A 9,372-nucleotide genomic window follows, 5' to 3' on the forward strand; every position below is an offset into this window, starting at 1 on the left:
TTACTTAAAAACTCTACTAATCAGATAATCCTTGCACATGGTGGTGCCCCAGACTTAAAAATCTCCATGTCTGCATAGACATAGAGCAGTATGTATGAATGTACACAACTATCTCTAAAAACACATGTATTTTAATAACTGCACAGAGCCTGTGTAATTGTTACCAGCGTGCAATAATCTTTAGCTTTGCTTCATCTAACAAATCTTTGTTTACTGCAGTTTGAATTCTCTGGGTGAAATTCATCTCCAGATGTGGTGCTACTGTAGTGAGCCAGAACTTTTTTTTGTCTGTTTTGCATATGAGATTTATGGAATCAAAGTTTCTTAACATAGACAATATATTTTAAAACAGATGTAGATCAGCATTTGGTGAGCATGTATGTCTCCAAAATCCCAGTGAGGTTACTTTGCCATTTCTTTTTCCATTTCATAGCCTGCAGTGGAGCTTTGATGTATGTTTAATGTGGACTTCTGCTGACCTGTAGAATTTGCAGTCCTTGCAAAATCTGCTGTATTCACTTTTTTTCTTTTTATCATATCCATGTAGATAGAAGATATAATATCCAGCCTGGCTTCCAAAAACTCTCACCTGATTTCCGCTCTTTTTTGGAGTCTCAAAGGTTAGTGCAGAGCGCAAACATCTAGTACAGGTAGGACAAAGTGAACGGTTTTTAAGCGTTGGGCGATCTGGGACTAGAAATGTCTTCTCAACAGGAATGTCAAGTGAAGATAGCATTAGCACAAGTAAAAAGAGAGACCCTAGGTCGTGTTCAGCTTCATACATCAAGCATTAATCTAACGGTATTGATATTGCCGAGTCCGTGCAGGGGCAGAAGGACCTGCGTTTCATCCCGGCTCGGGGGCTCGGCAGACAGGGCAGCGGGGGGTCAGCATCATGCCTCGCTCATCCGCCAGCACCGGGCTGGACGTTCGTACCCTGAGAAGCATTTTTAAAGTGTGTGTTATCCATGGGTGAAGTCTGCGTTTCTAAAGGCCAGATACCTATTTAAGAAGCGTTCGTTCCCCGTTGTGATAGTGTAGCCGTCCCCGCGCCTCGGTTCAGCGTTGCGAACGCCCAGAGCAGAAGGAGCTGCTCGATTCCTGGCCCACGGTGCTGGCAGCTGAAATAATCTAGTCATGACTTGCAGGCTAAGTGTTATGAAATCACTGATACTGGGTAAACAGGGAACATCTGGATTTCATCCTTCAAACACCACTTTTTTTTGGCTGTAAAGAAGGAGCGCTCACAGCAACGCAGATCTGAATGGAAGACTGTAAACTCAGCCTACAAGGATATAAAAATATCTCCGTCTGCACTTAAGACGGAGGCAGGTAAATGCGCAAAGGCTTCGCTGCAATGACTATCTATCTCCACAAAAAGTGCAGAACTGAGGCAGAGGCAAGTTGTGCGCTTAGAGACTTTCACCCAGATAATGAGATTATCTTCAAGCTGCTCAGAAACGTCATGCCTTGCAGGAACAGGTCGTTGATAATATAGCGAGGGATATAGCAAAACAAGCCCTGTAATGTTAGGGTGCAACCTCATGCTCAGGTTAAGTCAAACTAGTGGCTTGTTGGTGCTGGGAGGGGGATGCCCTTTGCTCTCGGCTGCTTGCTCACACGGTTTTCCTTGAACGAGCCCTCGCCGTCCTTGCCGTGCACCAGTTCGCGGAACGAAGCAGGAAGGAAACTACCTCCACATATTTGCAGAGCGAACAGTTTTCTGGCTGTTTGCTCCCAGCCTGGATTTCCCACAACTGCTCTGTTTTCACAGACGACGATTTCTGGGTTTGAAATCCCTGCGAGTGTCTTTGGACCGTGCGTTGGCTTTGATCCTGTTGCAGTTAACAGCAAAAGTCCCATGAACTGCGGCAGGAACAGGCTCGTTTTGTGGCTCGCAGCCTGGAAATACTGTACTAAGCACAGTGCGGCTTTCCAAAACTGGCTGTGATTGACAACATTACTGTAGTGTTTTGTTAGGTTAGACGGCCAAATAATCTGTCGAGAGGCCAAATACAGACATGTTTTCTTTACAGTTAATAAAAACGCTTAAATAACTGTTGAGCAGCTGCCAAGCTGCTGGAAGTCCAAGCATAATGCACAAGCCGTAGGGTCAGCTGTCTGTTGGTGAAACGCAGATAACGCTGTTAGAGAGTCCGACCAGCTGCATCTCAGTCGCTGATACGTAAAGCCCCAGAGAAACAAGATTCCTCCAAAGAAACTCTGTGATCTCTGTAGCCTCGATAAGTAGAAATACCTATTTACTCTATCGTCAAACAAAAAAAAGTGTAAGAGTCAGAATTACAACGCCTTAACGAATGTTAGCAGTTTCAAAGTTAGTTAATCAAGCAATGCTTTTAGATCAACTGAAAGATGAAGCACCTTGGCTTAAAACTCAGTGAAAAATACTTACCTTTTTATTTATTTTACCTTGCAACTCTGATTGATTGATGGATTAAGAGCAAAGCTTTGGTAATGTGTTTGTGTGTCTAAGCCTATAAAGATAATCTTTGCCCTAGAGGATTTACGCTCTAAAACGTTACTGCGCAACTTCTTGCATGCATACAAACTGCTGCAAAGCACCTATTGAAATGGCGTGGTAGTTCCCCTCTGCATGAATTTGCTGGCCCGATGTCTTGAAAGCCGGGCAGGACTAGCAAGCCCCATCGCTGCCCTGTGAGTGGCAGCAAGGCCTTTCTGCCCCAGGAGCCCCCTGCTAATCTCGCCCGTTGTCCCGGAGGGATCTTTCAGGAATGCAAACTCCAGAGCAACTTCGGACACATGCAGGGAAGAGGTACCTGCGGATCCAGCTGTGTCTGGCCCTATTCCTCCTTGATGTGTCTGCAAATGAGCCTCCTCGCCCTTGTTTGAAATGTTAATGTGGAAGGGGATGCCGTGGCGCCGGTCCCTCCTGACGTTTCGACTTCATTTCCCGGGCCTGTTTTTTCCATCTTGCAGTGTGAAATTAATTTTGGCAAAATCTTGAGTGAATTAAACGGCAACAGAGTGATCTCCTTGCTCAACTCATATTTGCTGTCTGCCTGATTTATGTTGAAAAGAGGCACTTGGGCATGCCAATTATCCTGTCTTTTATTTGCCTTGTGCATTGAGCCTTTGGCTACTAGAATTAAACTGGAAAATGCAATTAAGAGCATTAGCTGTAGCAAACATACCACAAAATATCATTATATGCTTGACAATGTTCTCCTTCATATTGTTAATCCCTACAGATCTACCTGTGCTATTAGATTTCATATATGAATTTTATTTTTCTTGAAAGACTAAATTGATTGGAAGGAGCAAGTTGCATGCCTAATTACATAAGGAAAGAAAAGGAAGATGTCGCCACGCTGGAAATCCTCACGTGACTTTTCTTGGTGAATATGGTCTGAACTGGAAATGCAGCAGCAAACATTGTTCGAGCTCCAAAATGTTTGCAGATACCTGGACCATGTAATGTTTTTAGATAAACCAGTTTGGCTTGGTAAGCCATGGAAATTACTGCCTGTAAACAAAGGTGTCTTCAGCTGTGATGAAAAGTACACACTGGCCGGGGGCTGAGGAGCGCGTGGGGCTGGCGGTGCCCGTGGGAGCCGAGGGCAGCGGGTCGCCTCCCGCGCAGCCCCGGGAGATCCCAGGGACGGTGATCCGGCTGGATTCCTGCCGCACCGCAGCTCTGCGCTGCAGCAGGAAGCGTGGACTTGTGAGCCACGCTGAGGGCATAGTCCAAAAAGCAAACCTAGGTAAGGAGGGGTGCAAACCTGCCTTCCTCTTCATTCCCAAGATAAAAAAAAAAAAGAGAAAAAAAGAAGCAGCAAAATTCTTACGTCGAACCGAGTTACAGTAAGTCAAAAAGCCAGGAAATGTGCTGTTCTTGCACAAGGCGCTCAGATTCCTGTGGCTGTTTCCCTGTGAAGATATTTTGGAAAAAAAGAAAAAAAAAAAAGAAAAAGACTCGGATTATATTAACCCTGCAAACTCACTTCATCTGTGAGGCTGAGAGTCCAAGAAGGCCTCGTGCTAACGCGCCTAAAACCGCTGTGCTTCCCGGCTTGCTTTGCTGTGAGGGTGTATATATATTGGGGAGTCCTGCGAGTTGCTCACAAAACAACCACAAAAGACATCTCTTGTCTCTCGCGTTTTGGTGGAAACCCCCTGTTGCAAGAGAGACCTGCCCTTGCTGGTGAGCCGGGGTTGCTCGGGCCTCAGCGAGGTTCCCGGCACCTGCAGCTGAGGGACGTCCGTTCCCTGTCGACACATCCGCGTCCCCGGTTCGGTGCTGCGAGGTGGGCAGGCTGCTTTCTCGCGCCACGAAACCCAACGATAACAAAACAGTTTAATGAAAGCTTGAAATCACAGGCGTCACCAAGAGCAGTGGTGTCCGGAGCGGCGATACCTCTGGCTGTTGTTTGGCTGCAACCTTTTACCTGTTCTTGCTGCTCCTGATAAGGATGGTAAATCGGCTGTGTAACACCAGGCGGTTTTGCCCAGTTGGACTCATTTCGTTTAATGGTTATTGCTCAAGGTGAGTCAGAGCAAAAACATAAGGAAAACTTTCTACATTCGGGGAAAATGAAACTTAGGACACGTAAGAGAAACCTCGTGCTTAGTTGCAAAGGATTTCATTTTTTGGCTGAACTCTGGATACCTCTCTGGATACCTTTGCTTTTAGCAAAACCGTGCTGATTTAGGCCAGTTCATAACATTGTCCACGCTTTAATTACTCTCTAGGACCGATTTCTAGGCGCCTCCTTTGCGCCCGCTCTGCCGGCTGCGTTTCCCGGCGCTGGCGTCCCGGGGGCCGTCGCGGAGCGCAGCGGACGGGCCGGCGGCAGCGGCTGGGCCCAGCCCTGCGCAACGCATCCCGCGGGAGCCGTGCGGAGTCGCGGAGCTCGCGGGGGCAAAGCCGTGTGCGAGCACGGGTTTAGCGCTGTGCACTTGTGCGTCGCTTGCACGCGGTTGAGCTGCTCGAGGGTGTCGTCCCTTGGAAGAGCGGTGTGGCAGGGGGGGGGGCTGTGGAAATCACGTGTTTTCAGTAAAACGAGTGCAGCTGGGTGTTAAACTGGCTGCGAATCCAGGTCTTGGCTTGCTCCGGCGGGACCCGGGGACGGGCTGCCCCGGCTGTTTTCATTAACTGCATAATCTCTTCCTGCAGGGCTGGGCGCGGGAAGGCCCCGCTCGCCCCGTCCCACGGCCGGGGCGGCCTTGGCACCCGGCGCGGTGGAAACCCCCGGCCCTGCCTGGGCGCGCGCGGCCCCGCTGCGCCTCGGGGCTTTGGGCTCCCCTGCCCTCCCAGACACGCCGCGCTCGTCCCGTGTTTTGGGAGGAAAAGCACCCACGCGGGGCTAACGCGGGGTTAACGCGTAACCCGCTGGCCTTGAGCCAGCGCTGAGCAGGATGCAGTCGCGTTTCAAAGTGATGCTGAAAAGCAGCTTCAAGCTAGAGTTTACGTTTGGAAGTGAAGGCCCAAAGAGGTGGGGCGGGTGGGTGTCTGCTCTTGGTGTATCTGCTCCAAGTGACAGGCTAACACATTTTTTAAATTTTAGTTAAACTCGGACACTCCCTTGGAAACTCAGTCGCATGAGAAGATCGCCAGCCCGGAAAGCAGAATGTGACACTCGTTAGAATTGAGGCCAGTGCCCAAATCCCTGCCAGCAGCATCATGTTACTCCGAGTGAGAGGAACATCAGGAACCTAGCGTGAGTCCGTAGTCCTTAACGACGTGGTTCGAGACTTGCACTGCTGCACCACGTACATGCATGTGTGTATGTACATCTATATGTGTGCATAGCTTTATAACAAGGGCAAGGGGTGCATTTTATTCAAGGTTTTGTGCCCACCTCGTATTAAAGACCAAGCTATATCGTAACTCCGCTGATTCCGGGTCTTACAACAGTCTCTAGCGTGGGCAAGGGACAGGAGGGCACCGTCAAAGGTGGGCAGAGGCAGAGAACAAACATAATGAAATCACCGAGTCTCAGCTTGTTTGTCAGGAAGTTTCAATGCTTTTCGCGTGGAGAATTGAAAGTGAGAGCAAGGAGCGGGGTTGTTATTTCTGTTTAGTTCAGCCCCGCATTAGTCACCCTCCTCTGGGCACCTACCCTAATCGCCCCGGACAGCAGATATGCGAGCAGCCCGTTTGCAGCTGGGGAGGTTTCCCGGGACGCCCTGTGCGCGTGCGCTAAGCGCAGGGTGGTTTAACTGCTAAATAAAAATATGCAGCGTGCAGTCTGGTTGCCTGAAGCCCGAGTAGGTTGTCCAGGGACGTGAGTGAAGCAACTGCTCGCTCAAGTCATTACGATGACTGTGTAACGACAACTGCTGTCTGCCCTCCCCTTGCGCCCACACTGTGGACAAAAGCAGGGTTTTAGATGACCTGGCGTGGTATTTTGGCAGTCCGGTGAGCTTTGTGCCCCTTCTGCTAAGCAAGTGGAGATGCAGAATGGAAATGCAGAAGTTTTCAGTACCATGAGGTGCAGCAGGATGCTGGGCGCAGCCTCTGAACCCCCCCCCCCCCCCAGCATCTCCCTGCAGCGCACAGAGGAGAGAGGGCATTTCTGCATCCCGCTCTTGCATGCTTTTCAGCATGCTTTTACCCCAAGAAACAGGTTTTGGAAGAAAAAAAGAAAGAAAGGAAGAAAAAAAAGCCCTCCAAAGTATACAGCTGTTTCTTTGCTGAGCTTTCCCCATTTTCCAGAGTTTCACACCCCAAACTGCATTTGTATTGCAGGGATGAAGGAGCTGGAGCAGACAACAGGGCAGACTGTGGGCACGTGGCAGGATGCAAAAAACATCGGAGGTAACTCATCTGTGCCTAAAACGACCCAGACCTCAACTCCAGGCTGTGACAGGTAAGGCTGCCTTCCACGGGCCGCGAGCGGCGCGAGCAGGATGGAGCTTCGCCCCGCGGCTGCTGGGGAAAGCCTCGTCCTCCCCGCGTACGGCAGCAGCGTGCCCGTGCCCTCGCAAAAGTCACTTTTTAGTTCCCGAGTTGCCCGGCCCACCATAAAGGAGCAGAAATGCAGGGCCGGGACGGCCGCAGCGCTCATGGACATACCTACTCATCGGCAGAGCAGAAGCATGTGCAGATGCCCTCAGCAGGCGAGAGCGAGCCCCAGCTCAGTGCCCGCACCCTGAGCAGTCTGCAAAACCCCACCGACAGCGACTGGCACGCCTGAAAAAAACCCTTATGGTACGCCAAGGAGAGAAAGTGAATCATGCTGAACTGAAAAGCTGTCTCTGCTTTTTTTTTTGCAAGAAATCTCAGACTAATCCCAGATTAGCATGAATTGTTATGCTTTGTCCACGCATGAATTCAGGAGTCAGGGACTGAGCTGCCCCAGATGTTTCGGTGCAGTGCCTCCATAATGCTTTCATTATTATATTGGCTTTTTAGAAACAGACTGGATCTTTTTCAAGTCCGTCTTTGTTTTGAACGCTCCCTCTGCTGGCAATTCTGGGCATTATTATTTTTTAATTGAAAGCCTGAGACTAAAATTCAATTGCAATAAAATTACTGGGTTAATGGTTTAAAAAAAAAAAATCCCTTTTTTTGCTTCACCGTACTCTGAAGCCCACATCTCAATTGCACTGAGTATATTGCACGTACGACCACCTATGGTCACAGTGTTTGCAGGCAAGGTAATTTTCTATTAATTACCCCAATTATTTATTATTGCTGTTTTAAAACTCTTGATATAAAGTATAGTCTTTCTCTCCTGACAAACCTTCCTTCTCCTGTATCCCTAGACTGTCTTATATTTGGAAGTGCTGTGGTTTGTAGAAATCATGCCTGAGAAAAGAACAAGTGGTTATGATGGAAATACTTGATTTTCTACTGTTTAAAGCCAGAAAGAGTTATCAAAAATATAAGCTTCTGTAACAACAGTTTTAGGGGAACCACTGCAGAGTTTCATTTTGGTTTTATTTTTCCCTCTCTTGTTGAATAGCTGACAAACAGTTTAAAATACTGCAGGAAATCACGGTGAAAAATTATTAAATTTACACAATTTATATTAGGAGTAAAACTTAGTCTTAAGAGATGTTAATGATGTGCTGCCCGCTTTTTAAACACCTTTTATGAAAGAGAGAAATGCCAGAAAAAACAGAACTAAAAGCAAGCAGAACATTTTTGCCTCTCCTGGGGATGGACGATGATTTAATTAATTACATTCTCAATTTTAAGTCTGTGAATACCTGTGGTCAGGTTTTTAGACTCAAGTGCTTCAGGACAATAAGAAGTTCCAACTATAGGTCAGATTTTTTTTTCCAATTGTTTCTTATTTATGAACTGTGTCAGTGCTCAAATTAAGTTGTGCCATGTATTCATCTACTACAATTTGCAGGTAGTGGTGAGTATTTTGCACCCAGTGTTTTGTTGACCCTTGGGTGTCTGCTCAGGGCTTGTGCGAGCGTGGCGCAGACGGCAGCGTGGTTCCCCCAACCCTTCCCGGAGCCGCACTGCTCGCTGGAGGGGCAGAAGGGTCCCGCGTGCTCAGCTGCACCGCACGTCACATCAGCCCCGCCAAGCCTGACAGCAAGGCTTTTTATTAAATCTAGAAAAAATTACTGGGAAAAAAAGTTTTATAGGGCCTAGCTTTAGTTTAACACACAGATCAACTTTTTTTTATATATATATATAGGTGTGTTTGTGTATATATATATGTGTGTATATATATATATATATATATATATATATGAATGACTCCTGCTGATTTAAAATAGGCTTATAAGGCACTTGAAGCTTTTTTTCTCCTACACTTTTTTTTTTTTTTTCAGGGAAAAAGGTTTGTACTGAAAGTCACAGTACCCTGCTGGACAAAAAGCTAATCCCATGCATTAAGATACTTCAAAAGTAATGCTGCTATGACCATTAATAAATGAGAACATGGGAAAATGGGTAAGAGTTCACAAATAAATAATATGGAAGGGAGGTAAATGCGAATGGAAATGCAACTAGGATTTCAGCCACCTGCAATTTATTTCATGGAAAAAAAAAAATCTACGCACATGCTAAAAAACACAAACCCCTCTCAATTTATAGACCAGAGTGGAGAACTCAAGACCTGCTGTCTATCTGGAGAGAGGGAACAGCGCTGGTGCATTTATGGGCCATTATCCAACACAAGCAAATGTAATCAATATTAATCATTTGACAGAAATCATGGAAGAGATGGTCACCCTAACAGCACACTGACACACACGCGAGGTTTCCTGCTTTGAAAACAAACACTTACTTTGGCTTTGATTCAGCATTTCTTTAGGAACTCTGAGGTCTCCTGAGACAATGTTTTGCTACATTGGCCTCCGCTAAGTGAAAACTCCATTTCAAATTGGAAACACCACGTTGAACATCTAAAAAAAAAAAAAAGT

The 9,372-nt window shown here is 47.1% G+C and overlaps 1 long non-coding RNA gene across 1 annotated transcript; it reads left to right on the top strand.

The window, feature by feature from the left end:
* Positions 1-5,550: 5,550 nt before the first annotated feature.
* On the top strand, positions 5,551-9,330 carry LOC135329155 (uncharacterized). The gene is made up of 3 exons (XR_010390452.1): positions 5,551-5,699; positions 6,731-7,192; positions 8,779-9,330. It is a non-coding gene; the product is annotated as an uncharacterized LOC135329155 (long non-coding RNA).
* The last annotated feature ends 42 nt before the right edge of the window (positions 9,331-9,372 follow it).

This window comes from Dromaius novaehollandiae, chromosome 9, assembly GCF_036370855.1.
Source record: "Dromaius novaehollandiae isolate bDroNov1 chromosome 9, bDroNov1.hap1, whole genome shotgun sequence".
NCBI lineage: Eukaryota > Metazoa > Chordata > Aves > Casuariiformes > Dromaiidae > Dromaius > Dromaius novaehollandiae.